General features: G+C 40.4%; 1 protein-coding gene across 6 annotated transcripts in view; it reads right to left on the reverse strand.

Moving 5' to 3' along the window:
• Positions 1 to 23,353, reverse strand: part of LOC126470515 (constitutive coactivator of peroxisome proliferator-activated receptor gamma-like) — a 750,708-nt gene that overhangs the window by 594,584 nt on the left and 132,771 nt on the right. For 2 of the 6 annotated variants that reach the window (XR_007586225.1, XR_007586224.1), the window contains one exon: positions 1,891 to 2,490. The exons of 3 other annotated variants lie outside the window; for them this stretch is intronic. The gene's annotated coding sequence lies outside the window, so the exon portion shown is untranslated. Of the gene's footprint in view, positions 1 to 1,890; positions 2,491 to 23,353 lie in introns of those variants that run through there. One more of the 6 variants, XR_007586227.1, reaches the window with a different exon arrangement.

The following is a 23,353-nucleotide window of genomic DNA, read 5'->3' on the forward strand; positions in this document are numbered from 1 at the left end:
TAAGTCCATATTTATTGAAACCCAGACTACCTTCCCTGTACCTGCCAGTATGTTATCCTGCTGATCGACCTTTAATGAATCCGTTCACAATTTAGCTGGCATCCCCTTCGCGTTAAGTGCGCCTTGCAACATTCGTCCATTTGCAACCGTTTCCACCATGCAAAACTTTGTTCCACTGAGTTCCACTGTTTTTTTGCCAAAGATCTATCTTCGCACAATGTTTGTCAAAGTCCAGTCCTAGAATCACCCACCTCTACCTGCTCACTAAACTTAGTTCCTGCAATCACAAATTGAAGTGCCATCACACCCAATGACTCCACTTTATCATCCCCCACCCCACATAACCTATAACGTGGGGGCTCAAGCCTTCTCCTGCTAACCAGGACTAGACTAATAACAGACACACGTGCCCCCATGTCAACCAGAAACCTCTGTTCCCTTCCGTTCACCAAGCCTAATAAGCAGCATTCTATCTGTGTACCTAGAAGCGCATTACCTAATTTCACTGGGACCGCCCTCCAACAGTTGAAGCGGTCCCGTTCTCGTTTAACGGCTGCTGTCGCAAGGTTCCCCCCTTCTATTACTCCTGCAGTTCACTGCTCGGTGACCCATTTCCCCATATGAGTAACACCGCAACTGATGCTGACACAACCTCCTAATATGCCATAACTGGTCACAACAAAAACACTTAATTTCCACTGCCAGAACTTTATGCTCTACCCTTTGCTTCGTCACATAATCTACCGCCTCCAAGTATGTGGCAATCTTTAGAGCCACCGCGATATCACTGGGATTCTCCATTCTCATCCACTATCAGGTGTAACTTCGCCACTCTCAACATTACAACATCCGTCCACCCATTGGCCTCAGCCATTGTGATAATGTCATTAAGCAACACCGACACATCCACCATTGTTTTACCTGAAAAAGGGTTAATCAATGCCGGGTCAAACGGTCTATGACACTCCCCGACCTGCAATTTCCTTTCAGTCGACGTCCCTTCCCCTACTCGCCATGCCTCAAATCTCTCTGCTAATTCTTCATATTTTTCTTTGTCATTTATCCTTGCCTCCGACAATACCCAAATTTTCTCAGAGCGGCTACAGCTTCCGCTGTAGTCACTGCCGCAGCCTCCACTGCTTGATGTGTTTCCACCATTCTTGGTTATAGCTCTACTGTTAGTGTTAATTCCACCCTTCTACACCTGAAACTTAGTTCTTGAGGCGAATCATCGCCCATCTACATTCTGAACAATTGCTTACCAAATGTCCAAATCTGTTACATATAAAACAACTCTTGGCACCCACTTTGTACACGGTAATCCGTGACCTGACAGGTTACAAAAATTACATCGCTTAGGCGCTGTGTTGTCATGTCCCCCATTTCCCCTGAATTCAGATACTTCTACAGGCTCCTCTGGCCTTACAAAAGATACCTTCAAAAAGTCCATCCTAATTGACACTTAACTGCATAAAACACAAAAGAATGACACACACACAATAAATCAAACGTCAGTCACCCATCCCCATTGTGCTCGTGCACAGGTGAGTCCTGATTTCCTCCCTATACTGGTATGAACAAACACTTTCCAAACGACAATACATAACAAGAAGTGTACGACCACCAATCACAAACACAACCAAACACCTCAACTACCCCTCTACACAGGCACACCTCAACGCTACTTGCTCTACATAAGATGTGGGAGTGGAAACCTGGTACCAGTGTTATAACCTGCACCACTTCTGACACCACTGTTGCAGGGTGTCGATGGTGGAACCCAAGACTCCAGATGACCAAGCTGAAGCCGAGACCCACAGTGCCGCCTTCCGTCAGCAGTCCAAGCAAGTTCAATAGCGTCAAGGGGCAGTGCAGAGTGATACAGCAGTATTTGGAAGCATTTCTTTATTCACATAAGTTACAGTACTACGATGGATGCAGCGCAGTGTTGGTGTCTGCCTGCAGCGCTGTTCCGCGAATCCAGCCAACTCAGCAACTCCTGGTACGCTGACACCACTGCTCCGTCACCAAGGCTGCTCAGCTGGTAGTCAGCCGCACCCGCTCGGTCGCCACTTATCGATGCGTCGCGTCTTGCGCCACGAAGCTCCTCGCGATTCCTGAGACTGTTAAAGTCCCTGGTCCTCACCGCCCTCTGCCCTCTTTAGCCTGCTTTGTCCGACCATGGGACGAAAGTGAATGTACTGTTTACCTGTGGCCCTCGGGCCGCCGCTGCTCCCAGGACAGGACCAGACTCGAACCCGCGCCCTCCTGGACGCCGTGCCACAACTTCCCGTTAGTGGTGCTTGCCGGACGTCAACACCCGCCGCCGACTCTGGCGCTGCTGTGCCTCCTGCAGCGCACGCGTCGCCCAGACCCCGGTACGCCAGGTGGGAAGCAAATGTGGCCCGTCCTGGACCCACTGCAGACCACTGTCAGTGCCCTCCTTCAGTCAGACCGTGCAATCTCCAAGTACCTGGCTGCCTTTCCGTCCTGCCCCAGTATTGTATCCCCGGAGGTGGAATACAGCCCGAACAAGAACATAGAAAGAAAGAAGAGATTTACATAGAATATTTACATCATCACTGCCAGACTGGTCCCTATGAGCGTAGACCAGCACAGGTCCGACCCGACTCTTGACTGACCTGGCACAGCCTTCAAGCTAAAAGTGCCTGACTATTTATACTGATTTTCCCCTCGCTTCTGACGTAGTGTCAGAGAGAGAGAGAGAGAGACAGAAACTATGTCAAGGTTAAATTTCCATACGTCATCCATTTGCACATCACCATTCCCAGCTCTGGCCTACTGCCTCGCCTCATACATCGCAATAACTTCAAGCAACGCTGCGGTTTCCTGCCTTGTTGTTGCACCACTTAAAACAAATCGTGCATGGAATAACGCCATCGCAGCTCTGCGCCCTGTGTACTCTATCTGGCCTACTAGCTGCTATTACCACACACTGCCAGCGGCCCCAGGCTTCATCGCCCAACCGCGCCTATACTGAATTTTAACAAAATTCCCCTTTCCTATTACTAAGACTAATACTAGCACAGCATTTTTAATTTCGGCCGTAATTGAAAATGGCAACGCGTGTGAAATCAGATCTGTGATTTGTTTTCTAAATGCAAAGAAAGTTAAACCAGAGGAAATTCATCGGCAAGTCTGTGAGATTTATGGACAAAATGCTATGAGTGATTCAATGGTTAGAAGATGGGTCAGACTGTTCAATGAAGGACATGATCAAGTGCAAGATGCAGAACAAAGTGGACGCGTGTATGTGGTTACTGATGAACTGGTTCACACAACTGAAGAGAATATTAAGCAAACCATAAGTTTACACTTAGTGTCCTTCCTATGGAAGTACACAAACCTCACGATCACTAATTTATGAAATTGTTACTGAAAAACTGAAATTTCGGAAACTTTGTTCTTACTGAACAACACAAAAAACAACGGATGGGAAGTGCACTTCAGTTTTTGACACGCTAAAATGAAAAAGGCGATGGTTTTCTTTCTCAGATAGTCGCGGGGGATGAAAGTTGGGTATTGCACGACACCCCTGAAACAAAATTGCAATCAGTGGAATGGAGGCACACTTCATTAAGTTAAGCCTAAGCAAATCTTGACACCTCGAAAAGTCATGGGCACCGGTTTTTGGGACAGAAAAGGCATTTTGCTGATTGATTTCTTACCACAAAGCCAATCAATCAATCCACATGATTACTGCGAGACCATTAAGAAATTGCGCCGCGCAATACAGAACAAGCGCTGAGGATTACTGTCAAAACATGTTTTTTTCCATGATAATGCCCGACCTAACATGGCGAATGTGAGCAAACAACTCTTACGGGAATTTCACTGGGACGCGTTTGATCATCCACTGTTGTAACCTCCCCACCGCAATTTATAATGAATGACAATATTATTTATGAATGCCAATGGACATAGCGCTAAGTGTAACCTCTCCACTGAAATTTTAACGACAGAAATAATAAATGAATGGGAGCCAAACGTAACCTCCCTGCAATTAAATTTAATGACAATAAAAGTGAGAATCGCAATCTGACTCAAGTATAAGTTCTTCATAAAAAAATTAAGGTCCATTCAGTGATAATGATTATTCAATTAAACCGAAATATCGGTCTTTGGCCCTGTGCAAAAATCAAAATTAAATTCTTACCTCATTGCAACACCTAGTCAAATTTCTGCTCTTGTTGTTGCGCACCGCTTGGAGGAACTGCATTGCAAATAATAGTATTCCCTTTTTTTTTTGTAATCTAATTGAAAACTGAAACTTTTGTTTAGGGGAAGTGGAACGAAATAGTTACTTCAATTAAAATGAAAATTTTATGTAAAATTGCTTTTGAAATCAAAGTTATTATTGGGGGCACTTGTTGAAAATTAGTTACAATAATTAAACTTTACATTATCCGATGATTATCTTAATTAACAGTATACCTCATTCAGCATCTTGACCAGTGTTGTCGCCAGACCACATCACGCAATCCCACTGGACTGCTACCACTGACCGACCGCTCTGCATGACGACTACTGGCGTACTGCACGCCACTGAACAGAGCTACTGCTCGCGACGACTACTGACAGAGTACTGCGCTCAACTAGACAGAGCTACAGACTCGCAACGACTGCAACGACTGACTGAGAACCGCTCGCAACACTCGCGCGGTCAAGCGTATACTCTCTGGTCACAGATGCTACAATGCCTCGCCATCGCTGCTATGTTACATACATGTTTCATAACCCTCCACTGGGGGGGCAAAAATTTGGCAGCGATGGTGAGTCATTTGGACTTGCCAAGCGTGGCAAAATTTTTCTTTAATTAACAAAATTCTACAACTTACAGAATATTTAAATGTTGTGCACAAGCACTAAGTACAAAATATATCAGACAAAGACAAAATGTGAGTACAAAACATAGTAGCAAATCAGAAAAATGTATATACAAATTATTTGACAGATAACAAAGTGCACAGGCACTGAAAAAAAAATTCTTTAGCATATTCAGAACAAATAAACAGACTGGCAAAAAATATTATGTTGACAAGTGACATGAGTGCACATGCACTGCAGTTGAGAACATATCAGTAATTGATGAAATGTATGTACAATTAGTAACAAATGACATAAGTGCATACGCATTAAAGTATTGAATATACAGAATAGTAGAAATCATATTGAAAAATGAGAAAAGTGTACAGGCACTGAAGTTCAGTAGAAAACATATTAACACCTAACAGAAGTGCACATGCACTGTAGTTCAGAAAATAAAAAATGTATATACAATATAAAAGACAAAAGTGCACATATACTGTACTTCAGAACAAATCAAAAAAATTCTTTAGCATTTTGGCAATAAATAAACATAATAGCAAAAAAAAAATCATGTCGACCAGTGACATAAGTGTACTCGCACTGGAGTTTAGCGAATTGAAAAAATGTATAGCCATGAACATAAATAATGTTAGCAAAAATGATTTTCACTATGTGACAAGAATTAGGATAGGAAAGGGAAGGATTGCATCATGGTTGTAGCACTTTAGATTGCACACAGCTGTTTTGAAAGTCCATATCTTTCCACAGAAGTACAACACCAAGTGACACAACTTGAAGTTCTTTTCCCCTCAGAATTTATCAGCGTAGCCAAGACACTGAACTGTCGTATTAATGTTTCATGTTTTCATTTTGGCAGTACATTAGGTACACCAAACAGTGGGACCATAATAACGTCTTCATCGCTCACGGTGGTGGACAGCATGTCGTGTCAACACCACGCTCTTACAAGGCACGCCAACGTAGAATTAGTGCAAAAGCAAAGATAGTGCTCCATGATCACTAGGATAAACAGGACAAATGGACATCGCAGTAATTCAGGGTAGTTAGCTCATGAGGTGAAGGACATTAAGTCACATAATATTGTCAATTACAGTAGTAGTTTGCGGCATTCATAGCCCAGTTATTGAACATTTCTGTACCATGTATGTAGTATTACAGAAAAATGTTCATTAATTGTTTTACATAGAATCAGTAATCTTCTTTTCCTAGTTACAAAGCATTATTAAATAATCACATTCCTTTCCAGTTACAAAGTATAGCATAGTTAATTAATCATTTGTCATTCCAATATAGTATTAATCATTAACCTTCTCCTAATTACAAAGCATCATGAAACAATCGTATTCTTTTCCAGTTACAAAGTATGGCATAGTTAATTAATCATTTGTCATTTCAATAGTAATAATCATTAGCTTTCTCCTAATTACAAAGCATTATTAAACAGTCACATTCATTTCCAATTATAAAGCATAGTTAATTAATCATTTGTCATTTCAATATAGTAAGAATCATTAGCCTTCTAATTACAAAGCATTATGAAACAATCGCATTCATTTCCAGTTATAAAGTATAGCATAATTAATTAATCATTTGTCTTCCAATAGTAATAATCATTAGCTTTTTCCTAATCACAAAGCATTATGAAACAATAGCATAGTTAATTAATTATGTGTCATTCCAATCTAGTAAGAATCATTAGCCTTCTTCTAATTACAAAGCATTATTAAACAGTCACATTCATTTCCAATTACAAAGTATGAACATTGAAAACAAGAGCTAATTAATGGCATAATTAATAACAATTCATTATATGACACTAATTATTGGCACTCAGTGGCCATCAGGTATCGAATAGTATAAAGCATTGTTCCTCATTCATTATTATTCAGATCATTACGAAGTCATTATTAAAAATCAGTTAATTATAGTCATAGCATTAATAATCATGGGGATTATAAGTAGTCTCATTACAATAACAGTGGCAATTACTAGCCAGTTACTAAGCATTATTTTATATATATGTGTATTTTTGTTGTCTCATTAAGAAGTCATTACTCAAGTGACATACTATTCAGAGCTAATCAGTATTATTCAGAATTTTCTCAAACTGGTATCACTATTTGGGACTGTTAATACATTTTTTTTTTTTTTTTTTGCTAGCAATGCATTGCGTTGGGATCGATAATTAATTGCTGAGGCATAACACTATTTGCTTTTGACCTATTGCTGCAAATGAGGATAGGTAACGTCATTCGTCATGAGTCAGCTGTAGCAAGGTTATGTAACAAGGCAGTATATGTGATTACATTTATAAATGGCAAACACAAATGGGTAAAAAAAATAAAAATGCAAGTACTAGAACAGGTATAATAAGTAACAGTTTTAGTAAGTATCATGACAAGCATCTCCTGGAAAAAATGCAAAATGGATTATTGACCTGAAAGAAGAAACGCACACTATGCTGAAAAGTAGTGAACTTCGAATTAACAAGTAGTGAAATGTGTATAAAATGTGTTCCATAGCTGTCCTTTCCAAAACTTTCCGTCATCCTACTATGCAATATAACACCTGCTGTCAAAACAAACTGCAACAAATACTTAAATAACTACATAGCATAAATATAAAACTCCAACATTATCCTCATCTGTAAAGAAAAAACTTCATTATCAATCACTTCATTATCCATATTATCATAACTTCATTATTATCATCACCTGTAAAGAAAAACTTCATTATTCATAATACCATATCCTTCATCATTATTCATCAGTATTCATTATCATCTGCAAAAAATCACTTCATTACTCATTATACAACTATTCCTTATCTCTACCATATTTCATCACTAAAACTAAGGTGTGTAGTTCAGTCTGACAGCCTGCATCAATCACCTTGTATTCTGAAAGAAAAAATTAGTTAAGACTGCTATTCTACGATGAGTATAGTATATTCTTGTTAATGCTTGTTAATCCTGATCCATTTACTCTTCCTCATAAAGTTATTGCATCTTCTTTCGTTTATTCCGTAGGTGAAATTCCCATTTCTGTTGAATTTATTTCTTACACGCACCATTTCTTTCTGAAATTGATGAACAAAGATTAATGTCCTGCATTTAAATCATATACCCACTAGATAATGACTGGTTTATGGTAACATAATTAACCATACAGCATAACATGACAGAAAACGTAATATGTCAAAGGCATTGACAGTGTTCAGAGGCAAAATGTACAGATAATATCACAGTGCAGCAGCAAAAATGTAAAACAGTCACGATGTTGAGATGTCATAAGGCAAAAAAATGTCAAAGTCAACTGGTGTGTGTTATATCTTAACTATTTCACAGTGCATACAAACAAAACTGGAGTACAATCATATACACAAAAAAAGTGGAAAATGTGCACGGTCTGATGTGTAACGACAAGAAAAGTGACCTGCTAACCTTACCTTGCCGGGCACTTGCCAAGAAAAAATGCGATAATCATCAGTAATTAGTCAAGTGAAATAATTGCATTAATAAATGACATCATAGTGTGTTGAATCATAAAGTGTCTTCATTCAATAAACGGTTTAATGTTTGAGATATGGTGGTTGCCTTTCGATTTTCTAGTTCTCAAATTTTCGACGTGTACAACATTGGGGTGAGGGATGCTGCGAATCCGATATGGACCTGCGTATAGAAGTTCAAATTTACTGCACTTACCTTTTAATTTACTGGATAAATAATGTGTACGTACTAATATTTTCTGTCCAACGTGAAAGTCTCGGCGTCTACAAACCTGTCTTTGCTGTCTTCTCCGGCGCTCTGCGGCACGTTTGATGTTGTTCAGCGCAATGTCAATTATTTCGTGGTGTCTTAGTCGACGACATTTAGGGAAGTTTACTAATTCTTTAATTTTGTTTGGTGGTTCAACGTTTTTCAGTATAATAGACGGAGATAACATAGTGGATTCATTTGGAATGGAATTAATTACATCTTGGAATGAGAGTATGTGTGTATCCCAATCAATATGTCTTTTGTGGCAGTATATTCTACACAGTTTACCAATTTCTTTCATTAATCTTTCACAGGGGTTCGAAGAAGCGTGGTACTTGGATATATAAATCGGAGAAATGTTTCTAGCTCGTAACATGCGTGTCCATATAGCTTGCTGTAAAAGAATTTTGCGTAGTTGCGTGCGTTCGTCGTCTGTATTTGCACTGCTTTGTCTAACTTTATCGGAAATCATCTGCATTACGTCGTAGTCAGTTTCGTCTGGAGTATTATAGTTGTGTACGTACGTATTCGTGAACAATGTGGGATTACAGTCTATGTCACGTGTTGCGGAAATGACCTTTGTGCGGTTAATTGTTTGTTCTTCCGCAGATAAAGAGTGCTGAAATTCTAAAGCCAATTGTATATTTTCATCCTTCACCATTAAATAAGAATTCTGAAAATCAATGACTGCGTCGTGTTGTACGAGAAAATTAGTACCTAAAATTACGTCTGTTGTCAATAAAGGAACAATCCAAAAATTTGAGTGGAAAGTATGACCTCCAATACAAAATGATAAATGCGTCTGTAATTTAACGTCTACACCTTTACTCGATACTGCTCCCTTCACTTTGGTTTTGCCTAAAGGTAATGTCGGATAAGTATTCTCTTTGTTACACTCGTTAAAAGTCTCCTCATTTATTACTGATATAGGTGAGCCGGAATCGATTACTGCTGAGAATTTCGATGAACCAATTTTAATTTTGATAACAGGATGTGAAATGGTTTTCTGAACAAATGGTCTTTCCTGTAAAAGAGTGTCTCTGGTGTCGTCAAATAATAACATTTTCGTGAATAACATTCTGCGTGTCTAAAGTAGTGCTTACGTTACTGGAATATGCAGTCTGTACTGTGTCTGGTCAAATTCTGTCGTACGTGCTATTATTTACGGGAAGATGCTGTGACATATCCACTATATGAACTGCTCTGTTATTTCTTACTGACCTGTTACGCTATGGATGACACCTATTGTCTGTTTCATTCATGATTATTTGTTGTTGCTGATGTTGTTGCTGCTCATAAGATCGACTGTTATTAAATGTACGCTGAAAATTGTGCTCATCATTTTTTTTTTACGTCTGTCATGATAGTAATTTCTATACGGCGCATTGCGATACGAGTTGAAATAGAGTGTTGTCTGTACGTAGTTATTTCTTTGCTGCCGTGCGTTACTATTTGTTGTAGCTGAGACTTTACGTGCACGCGGCGAAACATTAAAGCCTGGTTGACCTTGTAGACTGCATTGTTGGTTAGGTATGCTAAGCGGTTGACTTTCATGCTATTGTGGTGAAAAACATCTATTGTTACATAAATATGGTTCCTATTGCTGATAATTTTACACATACTGATGATTACGATTTTATCTGTTAATAAAGTTACGGCGGTAGTTGTCATTACGGGAGTGCCTGCTGAAAATTGTCACATTCGGTAAAATATTTCTCATATCCGGTTTTCATTACATATTCTTAATCCTAGGTAGAGCAATAGTTAAAGAGCAGTTTGGATAGATATAAAGGATAGTAGAAGAAAAGGCAGCAGTGCAGAAAACTAAAGATGAAACAGCACTACTACAGCTCGGGGCCCTATGCTCGCTACGGCACATATTCATTAAAGCGTAATGAATCCCCTGAGGTCAATTACGCACTGCAAATAAATTTTAGCTTTTGCGTTGCAAGCAATAGCGGTAAAATACCAAAGGCAAATTGTTGTATCCGTGCTAATTCCAGTTTCTGCATTACAGGTAATAGCGGTGAATGTACAAAGATAAATTGTCGTATACAGTGCAAATCGTGTACCTGTACGCTGTCATTATTAAATTCCTTACATTTTCTTACAAATGCAAATTGCTCGAAATCTACGTTCTCGTCACTCAGTTTGATAACACGTTCAGGTTTGTGTGTGAATCTGTTCGTCTGTGTCATTTCGGATTTCAAGTTGCGTAGCTTTTCAGATTTTAAGTCGCGTGGCTTTTCGGATTTTACGTCTCGTAGTCTCTGTAGCTTGCTCACATGATACACGCTGCGTGACTCTGACAAATGTTCATAAAGTGGCGTCTGTTGTGGTATGTTATTAACTGAAGTGTTTTTCATTTCTGTTACTTCTTGTTGTAAATTTGACAACTTCCTACGTAACGTGTTGTTAGATGAATCGATCTCATTAATTGTCTGCTGTAAATTTTGAAATTCAGGTGTTTGGTTAATTGAAATCGGTGCAGTATCGTCTGATTTATTGTCATTAGTATTTCCGATAACATCAATACGACTGGCCAATTCATCACATTTTTCAGTCAGTATTTTAACCTGATCATCGGTTCTAGAATCAGACGCATTAATCTGTTTTTGCAACTTGCGCGTAGTTTCGCTCAGTTTTTTAACATCAGCATTGATGACATCGCACTCCTGTGTTAGATCTAATTGTTCGAATCTGTCTGTCACTGTTTGAATATTTACTGTGTGTGTATCTGTTTTTGATTTAAGATCAGAAATTTCATCCCGTAATTCCGCGTTCAACTGTTCTATGGTATTAATTTTGTCGGACACTGTAGTAATATTATTGTCTACATACGTCTTCGCTTTCGCGAATATTTTACGTTTGTCCTCTTGTCTTTGTGCAGTGATTGTTTCCATGACTTGTCGTTTTACTTTGTTTTGATCTTGAATAAATTTGCGGAAACGCGTATCACTGTTCTGTATGTGCTGATTAAAGCGCTCGTTAATCTGAGTGTTCTGCTGTTCGAATTTCGCGTCTATCTTTGCGTCCGTTGTGCGCGAAAGTTCTACCGTCATTACTTTAAACTCGTCCCGTAATTGTGCAGCTTTTTCAGAGCATTGTTTAGCGACTCTGCTAATTTCGTCTCTGAGTGTGTCTGTTGCGGCTGTTTGCATTTCTCTTAATTCCCGCGCAACAGACTTAATTTCTTCGCTATTTTTTTTTGAATAAGCCTCAATTTCCACGCGCAACTGTTCCTTAGTGTCATGGCACTGCGCGGCAACGTCTCTAATTTGTTCACTAAGCTGTCTGGAATTGTCGTCTAATTTTTTATTAAGTTGTTTGAGATTTTCGTCATTATTGTCTAGTTTCTCATTTAAGTGTTTGTTATCTTCCCTAAGTTGTCTGAAATTTTCATTCTGTTCACTAAATTGTTGTTTGAGCAATCTTGCCATAATTTGTTCAAAGCCAAAGTTAGCGTTTATACTCTCTGTGCTGTTTAGTGGTGGATCTGGAACTCTCTCGCTTACTGTAACCATTTGGTTATTCTCAGATTTAGAAAAACGTTTGTCAGTCGGATGTACACTGTCAGACATTATTTCGGAATTAAATAAATCCGTCGTACTTTCACTACACTGACCATTTTCATTCGAAAAATTTGTCTGTACATTACTTGGATTTTCTAAATCGGGTATGTTAAGCTCGGCAGCGCTCATTACTATAGACCGCTCCGCGTCATCAATTGTCGTCAAGTTAACAGACGAGACAATTGAGTTCGTTTGTTCATCATTAAGGTGAAAGTCATCATTAGTGGTTGGAATGCACTGATTGTTAGTGAACGCAGGATTGTCATCATTACACTGCGTGTCACATGTCCTATCGGTAAAGTTGTTTGGGTCGGTAATTTCATTCATAATACCTCGCGATACACTATTCACAGTCTTTCGCGGCATTTTTACAATAGTCACAATTTTTCACAAAATAAATAAGCACAATGCAAAAGCAACACAAATACAACAGAGCAACGAATTGCCGTTGACCTGTAGAAAGAAAGTCACAATATTATTAAAAGCGTGGCGCTAAATCCTAATTATATCTAAGCAAATAAGAGCAGATATCTGACTGTTGTTCAAAAGACTCTCAACGAAATACGATCCTGGACTGGGTGTCGCCAAGTGTAACCTCCCCACCGTAATTTATAATGAATGACAATATTATTTATGAATGCCAATGGACATAGCGCTAAGTGTAACCTCTCCACTGAAATTTTAACGACAGAAATAATAAATGAATGGGAGCCAAACGTAACCTCCCTGCAATTAAATTTAATGACAATAAAAGTGAGAATCGCAATCTGACTCAAGTATAAGTTCTTCATAAAAAAATTAAGGTCCATTCAGTGATAATGATTATTATTGAATTAAACCGAAATATCGGTCTTTGGCCCTGTGCAAAAATCAAAATTAAATTCTTACCTCATTGCAACACCTAGTCAAATTTCTGCTCTTGTTGTTGCGCACCGCTTGGAGGAACTGCATTGCAAATAATAATATTCCCTTTTTTTTTGTAATCTAATTGAAAACTGAAACTTTTGTTTAGGGGAAGTGAAACGAAATAGTTACTTCAATTAAATGAAAATTTTATGTAAAATTGCTTTTGAAATCAAAGTTATTATTGGGGGCACTTGTTGAAAATTAGTTACAATAATTAAACTTTACATTATCCGATGATTATCTTAATTAATAGTATACCTCATTCAGCATCTTGACCAATGTTGTCGCCAGACCACATCACGCAATCCCACTGGACTGCTACCACTGACCGACCGCTCTGCATGACGACTACTGGCGTACTGCACGCCACTGAACAGACTACTGCTCGCGACGACTACTGACAGAGTACTGCGCTCAACTAGACAGAGCTACAGACTCGCAACGACTGCAACGACTGACTGAGAACCGCTCGCAACACTCGCGCGGTCAAGCGCATACTCTCTGGTCACAGATGCTACAATGCCTCGCCATCGCTGCTATGTTACATACGTGTTTCACTGTACAGCCTGGACCTCGCTCCTAGCGACTTTCATCTCTTCTTACACCTAAAATCTGTCCTTGGTCAACACTTCAACGATGATAATGAGCTGAAAGAACATGTTATCACATGGTTGAATACACAGGCGGCAACATTCTATAAAGAAGGCGTACACAAACTTGTGCCACGCTATGACAAGTGCCGACAAAATTTCGGAAGTTATATAGAAAAATAGTTTAACAGATGTAGATTTTTTTTACAATAAATATTTTTTCTGTATCTGTACACGTTTGTTTTATATAACCAAAGGGATCTTACTTTGTGGACATACCTCGTATTTGCCAATCAAGTCATTTCTTTCTCATAATTTGCTCTTTACCAATGCTGAATTTCCTTTAAGCTATCAGCCTTCTGCCTTCTCGTGATCAGAGTTTGTTATTTGCTCATTATCACCAGCAGTGGGACAAAGCGGGTATCAGCATAATTTGTTAGTGCAGCTTACCTACTTCATGAGGAAGCATACATTCAGAGGCATACCTATTGTTCTCTTTTGATTGAAAGGTCCTTAATTTATTGTTCTGTAGGATAATCAGTCCTTTTACTTGAAAAGTTTTTAACCTATTGTTCAGTGAAGTGGTTTTCCAAGAAACCCCCACCTCACCCTCTCCTCCTCCCTCGCCCCTCTGGGAACTCCCCTCGCCAATACGAACACACTTTTGATATCAATTTGGTTGACTGATTAATTAAATTGATCAATTAATTAACCCCTCCCCTCTGGGAACTCCTCTCCCCTCCCCACCTGGAAATTGGCGGGAAAAAGACTCAGCTGAGTGGCCATTTGGTGAGAATCTATGGAGGGGCAGGACAGAAGTGTGCTCGTAATACCACTATTGGAAACAATAAATTGATCAATCACCAATTTGATGTTGTGATTGGATTTCTAAAGCACTATATAATCCTTCGCTGGTTCTCTCCACTGCATTCAGAAGGAGGAGAAAGGCCTACTGAATGATAGGATAGAGACGACAACGACAACAACAACAACAACAACAACAAGTACCACTGCAAGACAGGGTCCACTGCAACATATTGCGAAGCACTGAATACGACGCACTTAAGCCGCAATGCAACCCGATGTAATAAGCTGTTATGACTAGATGTCACAGATAACTACCAGTTGGGTATTTGACGTGGCGATTCACTTTTTAAAGCACTATAAAATTCCTAAATCGGTTCTCTCCACTACATTCGAAAGGAGGAAGGGCCTACCACATGATGGAATAGAGACAATCACAATAACTACCTCTGCAAGACAGAGTATACTAAAATGTATTGAGAAGCACCAAACATGACACACTGAAACCATGATCCACTCCATAGCAGTAGTTGTCATGGCTAGATGTTAGAGACCACTGGGACACACACACATCCTGCACACTCTTGTCCTGATGTTCACACAAAGTGCGCCGCTGTCGTCAATGCTCAGAGACTAGTGATAACTACCACCGCAACTGCAGCCACAGTTGAGGACACGCGTGTATACCAGAGCGCATGGCCCTCTGCCATGGAGGACATCTCAAGATGACTGGAGATGCAGGAATTCGTACGTTATTAATACATCTAGAGCAAACACCTGTCATTTTGAATCTTCTCTCATGCAACACACACATGCTTCTATTCCCAATCACCCAGCACACTGCTCACTCTGCTACCCATCATTGCCATGTGCAAGATAAGACAGGTTGGCGCATTCTTTGTACCTAATAGCTGCGAGGTGCTGGGGCTAGCAGTGTATTTAACATTACATTCTTCTAGAATCTTCATATGGAAATGATGCTCTAAGCCCCCACCCCCCTTTTTTAACTCCGACTTTTGCTGTTGCACATGGATTAAGAAGAAACACGAACTGACTGTAATCGACCCTGCAAGTAGAGTAGAAGAGAGTTTGGCACCAGCAATAATTTAATTTAATAGAAATTAATTAAGTAAAGGAAAGTTTCATTAACGTAGTGAGAAACGAAAGGGTTGCTCTACCGATTAACAGAATGAAAGTTCTGTCCAAAATAACAATTTGATTTATTATGACTAAACTCAAAATAATAAACGAAACACATGAAACAATTACAATACATCAAATTGGATAGTCAAATAAATGCTGTGAAGATGAAGTTGTCCATAAACTAGATTGTGACATTTATGACGAAGTGGTATGTGGAGCCAATTCCTTGCAACTCAGCCGGCCGCGGTGGCCGTACAGTTCTAGGCGCTGCAGTCCGGAACCGCAGGACTGCTACGGTCGCAGGTTCGAATCCTGCCTCGGGCATGGATGTGTGTGATGTCCTTAGGTTAGTTAGGTTTAAGTAGTTCTAAGTTCTAGGGACTGATGACCTAAGATGTTAACTCCCATAGTGCTCAGAGCCATTTGAACCTTGCAACTCAAATATTAAGAGCAACACCCAGCCAACCCAACATTAATTGCTGCTACAGTAGCGAGAACTCAGACAATGAACACCCAGGACAGAACAAAGTTCGAAAAGAAAAACAGGCGCGCTCTGCTGAGCTCTGATTATTACCTAGCAAAATTCCCTAATCTGCCGGTGCTGCGGACATACATTAGCAAACTGTCTTCTTAACTGCAAGAACACGATCTGGCGTACCGAAGGCGATGGCTGGTTGCTTCAACGTCCCGTCGTGGTGGTGATAATGTCGCGAGTATAGGTCGAAGCAAATTATCCTGGTCTGGTTGTTCCAGACTAAAGACTTCGTAGCAATAGAAATGCGCCTCTGAGGGAGACGAAGAAGGCCCGCCACACAATCACTGACGGTACAGTGATTCATTTTAACAAGCGAAGTCACACAGTAACTCCAATACAGTCATCTTTAGCCAAAACTGATCAAGACAGACAACTTAGGCCGCCTGTACACAGAACGCTTAATTGCCAACTGCACTCGGAAAGTTACGTTAAAGTCGAAACTTCAGCAACTTCGTCAAACAGTTACAATTAAATAAAAGTATATTAGACAGCCAACGGAAGGCAGGCTGTCCAGAGCAGCGAGAGCGCAGTCTTGTAACCTACTCCGACCGAAAGGCGAGAGCCGACTCTCTCAAGAGCACCCGTACAAGCCGAACACAGAACATTCCCGCCCCCACGACAGTGGCCGTGGTTATACGTTCCAATCAGCAACTCGAAAACCGACGGAAAATTCCACTCTATTGGCGAAGCACTACCATTCCGCCAATGGAGATTCTTGGCGCCAATTTCTGGGCCGATTTTGCTACGTCACGGAGCTATGCCCTGAGCAAGCCAATCACAGTTACGATTTTGCAGAAAACGCGGGAATTTGCCCGTCAAGACTGCCTGGGAACACAAGTCATTCCCACGCCTCGCTGGTAGCCCGCCAGAAAGTGTTTTCACTAAGTTTCTGCGAAGTAACGGAATCTCTAGCCCAGCCGCTCCTTCAGGCCCCTGTGGGCGTGTTACTACCACTCTTATGACAATGTCGGCGTCTGGAAAGCATCCACTCGACTTCCTCACACCTGTCGGCTTAACACTTTCAAGCTCATGCGGAAACCGCCTCTCACCGGACCATCCGGGTGACGAGAGACGCTGCATGGGAAGTCCGCGTGTGAAGGAATAGCAACTTTTCACCACATGCAATTAGAGAGGAAAATCGAATTACTCTGTGTAAGATAGAAATGTGAGAGGGGGCTCATGCCACCTCTCACAGCCTGTCACAGGCTGAGCTAATCCGCAACTTCTGGTCGTCAAAGTCTTGTGACCACTTCTGGCAATAGCCGCGGTGCACAGCAAACCAAATGCCGCCAGCTGCCGTGTGCTGTGAAACAAACAGCTGCACCTCAGATATATACGTTAGTTCTAATTCCACCTCGACACAGACCCACCCAAATTAGCCAAATCCACTTTACGCAATCCAAGACAGCAATATGTTCGCCATACACCGTGAATTTCTCACGTGAAATGCAGAATTCTCCCATTTATACAAGGCAGAAGAAATCAAGACATACGAGCCTTTTTACATTACTAAAGTATCGTTTCTTGTTGTGAAAATCCTGTAACAGTACGGCAAAGGCTATATTTCCTCTAAGTACTCTCTCATCAGGTAAAAAAAAATCTCTTCTAATCAGCTTAATATCGTTAGACACAGGACTAGAATATCAAACTTATTTTTGGTTCATGACAGAGTGCTAAGATCTACTGTTTCAGGACGCCTCCTCCCTTTCAAACTGTCTTACAGTAACCAAATGCTTCACCACATACAAAGTCTCTTAAGGTAACAGCACAGATGTAAATATCAGGTTTATACTACGTATTACTTCATAAATTCGGTAATGCATCTGATATTATTACGATGGACATCTCTTCCTGTGTAAGTGAAAGACCGAAATTTCGTTAATATATCACCACAAAGAAAAAAATACTTGATTACTGCTCCTACGCCAGAATCATATACATGGTACACGAGCCAATGCTCCCACCCACCAGGTAGGATGTCGTTGATATTAAATGGATAGGCTAATTAATCACTTAGATCATGAGAGTCACTTTGCATGGCGAGTAATTTTTTTTTCCACCAGCCAGTATACACTCACCAGGTAGCTGAAATGGGAATCCCTGGAGGGAAGACGATGTTCTTTTCAGGGAACACTATTGAGAACCGAACCAAAGAAGGATTCTGCTGCTGTAAACATACATTTCGCGTAAGGACCACGCTATTAAAAGCACGATCGCAATGTCTATGTGACGGTCACCCTGGATAAAAAGCAGTTTTGGTTCTACAGACACATACAAGAGTCGCTGATAGTGTTACGCTACTGGTCGAAATTCTGTCTGCGATTTCGAATGAAGTCTATCCATTCAATGATTACTTGCATTCGATCGTATAGAGACGTCTTTTAATGATTACTGTCACTGGTGAATCATATTTGTGACACTCTCATATTTCAAAACGAGTCACCTTTTTCAAACCTGTCTGCTAACGAGCCCATACAACAAAACTCCAGCGTACATTTTTAGACAGTCCCTCTGCATCTTGTAACTGTCCCTCGTTCTCAGCCCCACCCTCCCTGCAGCTTTGTCCATGTGATCGTTCCAGTTTAAGTTGGAACTGAACAGAAGTCGGGAAGTCGGAGAGTGCTATATCTAAAGCCTTCTGCATTCTGTGGAGAAACAGGGTGAGCTGAGTTAATGTGACGTTAGCGTGTTTTGATCACTCGGTGAAAATAGTAACATGCTGTCATTGCTCTGCCAACTGTGTACAATGTGTAAGACCAGCGCCAAATGAAGCTTTCTCCTGCAACACGAGGTAGCAGGCATAACAGTAAACGCCGTTACAGGAAGTGGAAGAAGAACAAGGATTAGGTACTGCACTGCGGTGTGTCTCCAAACAACATATAGATACTGCAGTCTGAAGAACATCTGGATCTCTGAAACTGCATGCATGTCTGTCAACCAAGCATTCTCTCTATCCTCGTTATTTTGTACCATCCAACAGAGAAAAACTATGAACTATAAAATCTTCGCTGACGTCAACCTGTAGAGAAATTGATCAGATTTTACCACACCTCTATCTTCCGATATATCGAAAACAAATACTATCTATGTGTTGACATTGACCATATGTGGTAATCCATAAAAGCCACATGTGTTGGTCCATTGGAAAAGGTGGCCAGTGATTGAAGTCGCTTCCACAGACCAGTGTAAGGTTTCATCACCCGTACTGTAGGAGGACCACATCCCATACACTATCAGTTGCAAGAGAGGGTCCCTGTGTTGTTGTCTGACACATTGTTTTTTCTCCTATAACATATCCAGGGTTGCAAGAGAGGGTCCCTGTGTTGTTGTCTGACACATTGTTTTTTCTCCTATAACATATCCAGGCAGTGTATGACTGCAGCTTTGTACACTGCCATATATTTTGTTTTTCTACCAAGACTTCGAGGTCTGTGTCAGGTGCTAAACTGACATTAACATATCTCGATCCATTGTCCCTCACAGAAAGTTAGACACTGCATGACGTAAAACTACGATGCTACTGCTCTCACACCACGCATAATTATTGAAAAACGAGGGCTATTTAGAAAGTAGGGAACGTTTCCGTCTGACGCCGCTAGGCACGCGCCGATCGCGTATATTTTGGTATGGATGTGCGTGGCAGCTCAGTTGGCATCCATCAGTGACAGCGGAAACGTCTCTGCAAGTCTAGTTTTTTCGATATTCGAATTTGAAATACGCGCTGCAATCGAAAATCCCGCCAGTTGTGAGGTACGGTCTGTGATACGATTTTTGTTGGCAAAAAACATAAAGCTATAGAAATTTATCGTGAACTGTGCGAAGTGTATGGAAACAACGTTATGAGTGAATGTTCCGTCCGGAAATGGTGCGTTCGGTTTAAAAATGGCCGAACCAATGTTCATGATGAAGAGGAGAGTGGACGCCCGAGCATTGTGACTGACGATCTTGTCGCTAAAGTTGATGAAACGATTCGTGAAAACCGTCGCTTCACAATAACGGAGCTTTTGGTTTCCTTTCTACAAGTTTTACAGACTTTGTTGTTTGAAATTGTCACTCAAAAGCTGGCTACCACAAATTTTGTGCACAATGGGTGCCCAAAATGCTTACAGAGCACCATAAAGAACAGTGAATGGGGACAACGTTGACATTTCTGGAGGCCTGCCACAAACATGGTGATTCACTACTGGATCGAATCGTAACCGGTAACGAGACTTGGGTGAAACACGTCAATTGAGAGACAAAATTACAGTCCATGGAGTGGGGGCACACAAGGTCCCCCCAAAAACCACGAAAATGTTTGCAAACCTTGTCAGCAAGGAAGTTGATGGTGACATTGTTTTGGGCTAGGAAAGGTGTGCTTCTTATTGATTTTCTCGAACGTGGAGTAACCATAAATTCTGCCTGGTACTGTCAAATTTTGTTTTTGCACGACAACGCCCAACCTCACATGGCAAACCGCACTAAAGAACTCCTTAATTCATTCAAATGCGAAATTTTCCCTCAGCCGCCCTACAGCCTCAATCTTGCACCGAGCGACTTCCACTTGTTTCCCAAGATGAAGAACTGGCTTGCAACGCAGTGCTTTGATGACAACGCGGAACTCCAGGCGGGCGTGACTCACTGGCTGAAGTCTCACACGTTCCACATCATTACGAAGTGTCATATTCATGATCTATGGAACAAGTATTAATCTAATCTAATCTAATCTCAGGCAGCAGAATTTTACGACGAAGGTCTTTCACAGCTTGTCCACCGCTATGATAAGTGCTTCAATGTGTTTGGTGACTATGTGGAAAAGTAGTATGTCAGTCAATGTACATAAATTTTATAGGCAGTCAGTCAATGTACATAAATTTTATAGGCAAATATACTTCAAAATGTCCGCCCCTTGTGGTCTCGTGGTAGCGTTCTCGCTTCCTGAGTACGGGGTCCCGGGTTCGATTCCCGGCGGGGTCAGGGATTTTTCCTGCCTCGAGATGACTAGGTGTTGTTGTGTCGTCTTCGTCATCATCATTCATCCCCATTACGGTCAGAGGAAGGCAACGGCAAACCACCTCCATTAGGACCTTGCCTAGTAAGGCGGTGCGGGTCTCCCGCATCGTTCCCCTACGCTCTGTAAAGAAGCATGGGACTTCATTTCCATTTCATACTTCAAAATAAAAGAAAAAATTCACTACTAGTTCAATGCTGATAATTTTACGAATATTTCGGTCGTTTAACTTACTATGGGAAAGGGAAGGGAAAAGTTGTCTATGTAACTCATGCTGAATGACTTCTTAGTTAAATCATTAGTTTCCGTCATAACAGCATAAAATACTACCACTTTTGGAGGATCGTGTGTTTTGATTGAAAACATTTTGGAAAAAGGTCTCTCGTACTTATTTTACAGGCATAAGATATTTTTGAGGATTATATTGACTGTTTCCTGATTGACTGTTCACGTCTTCTCGAAGAACCATCTCATGGAGTATCTTTCTGTGCTATAAGGTGATCCGTCACGCAAGGTCATTTATGCATTGAAAAAGTTTATGTTCCGTGATGAAGTTGAATTCCGAGAAGAAGAACAGATAGTTATTTGTTATACTTGTATTGTCCTTACCACTATGCATGTCGAAGCATGGTCCTGTGCCGGTTCAGATGCCAAACCATCGTATTTGGATTTCAGAATTCTTTAAAATCAAGTCGTCGATAGTTATATCTCAAGTGTGGCTTTTCAAAAACCGAAAAATCATTAGAGTTCCTGTCCTCTGTTCTGTCACCTTCATTTTATGAACCAAAAATGAAAACTATGAAGAGTGAAGCAGAACCAACGACGAAAATACGTAAAGATTGAAGTAGAAATCGATAAAATTCCAAAAATTATGAATAATGGGATTGAACAGTTCGTTTATAATAACATGAGAGTATTGAGAGTATAGATTTGCTTTGAGGCACAGGTTTATTGAGACAGAGTCGTCGCAATGGCATGACAATGGAGACGTCAGTGCTCTGCACCTAGCTACAAAACTAAAAGTTGTAAATTATCCAACTGACACAGGCGTCAAGGTCACGAAACACTGTAATAAATAATTTAAAAAAAAATGAGGAAGAGAAGCTATATATACTTCAAGTTGTGTCTGAGTATCCCCATCAAGTTGCATGGCAGAAAAGAGATACCTTATCCAAGAATATTTTTAAGAGATAATTTTATTTTCTTGTCGTACTAGCTCAATCTCTTAGAAAATAGTGAATCTATAGGTTGTATTATTAGAGTTAATGCAACAATATAGTATTAATAATGAAGTTGAAAGTAATACAATCGTCACTTAAAAAACTACTTCTGAAGAATATTTATTTAGATAAAAAGTAAATACCCAATTATATAACATTCTACAATTTTCCAAAAGTAGAGGCACCTGTTCCCCTTTTCCTACTGAGCTGAAAGAAACCAAACTAGGTAGCAGGACAAAGAAAAAGCGAAGTCGAAAAATAAGATCTTCCCTAAGTGTCATGTTTTATTTTTGGAAGAAATGCGAAAATCACTACTTCTACGTAAACTTTCTTCATTACGTTTTTTTAAAAAAAGATTAAAAGTTAGCTTAAAAATCAATCATTAAATGAAGCAGACGAAATCTAAAAAATATCTGCGAATAAATAAAAACTTGCTTGTGATATGTGTTCTACAGTTGACCAGAATGACAGGGAGATAGGCGGATTATTATTTGCTGCCTGAGAAAATTATATATATGGCATGCAGCTTAATTTTTATGTCAGTTACATAACTATAAGAAAGTTATAAATCACCGGTTGTAGATGCTGAACTGAATATACAAAATACCAGAAGTAGAGGTATCCGGAACAGTTTGAATAGAATGAGAACAGGCGAGCACAGTGGGAAAAAAAAGAAAGAACAACAACTTAATACTGAACTATATCCCGTTTCAAGTAGGACGGCGCTTCCACACATACAGGCGGAGCGATAGGGAGGCTTGGAAGGGATAAGACTTGCACGTGCGTGGCGGCAGAGAGCGGGCAAACGAAGTCCGTGATGACGAACTTGTTGCTGCAGACAACAGTCATGTTCATTTGACTTCGGTACATCGTGTTACACGTTCAAATCTATGAGGGAATAATACACTTTATAACCGTTTTCGATCATTGTCTACATGAGAGAAAACTTACTTGTGAGCCTTCAGGCTGTGTCTACTGCTGCTCC

Source organism: Schistocerca serialis, chromosome 3 (genome assembly GCF_023864345.2).
Source record: "Schistocerca serialis cubense isolate TAMUIC-IGC-003099 chromosome 3, iqSchSeri2.2, whole genome shotgun sequence".
NCBI classification, from domain to species: domain Eukaryota; kingdom Metazoa; phylum Arthropoda; class Insecta; order Orthoptera; family Acrididae; genus Schistocerca; species Schistocerca serialis.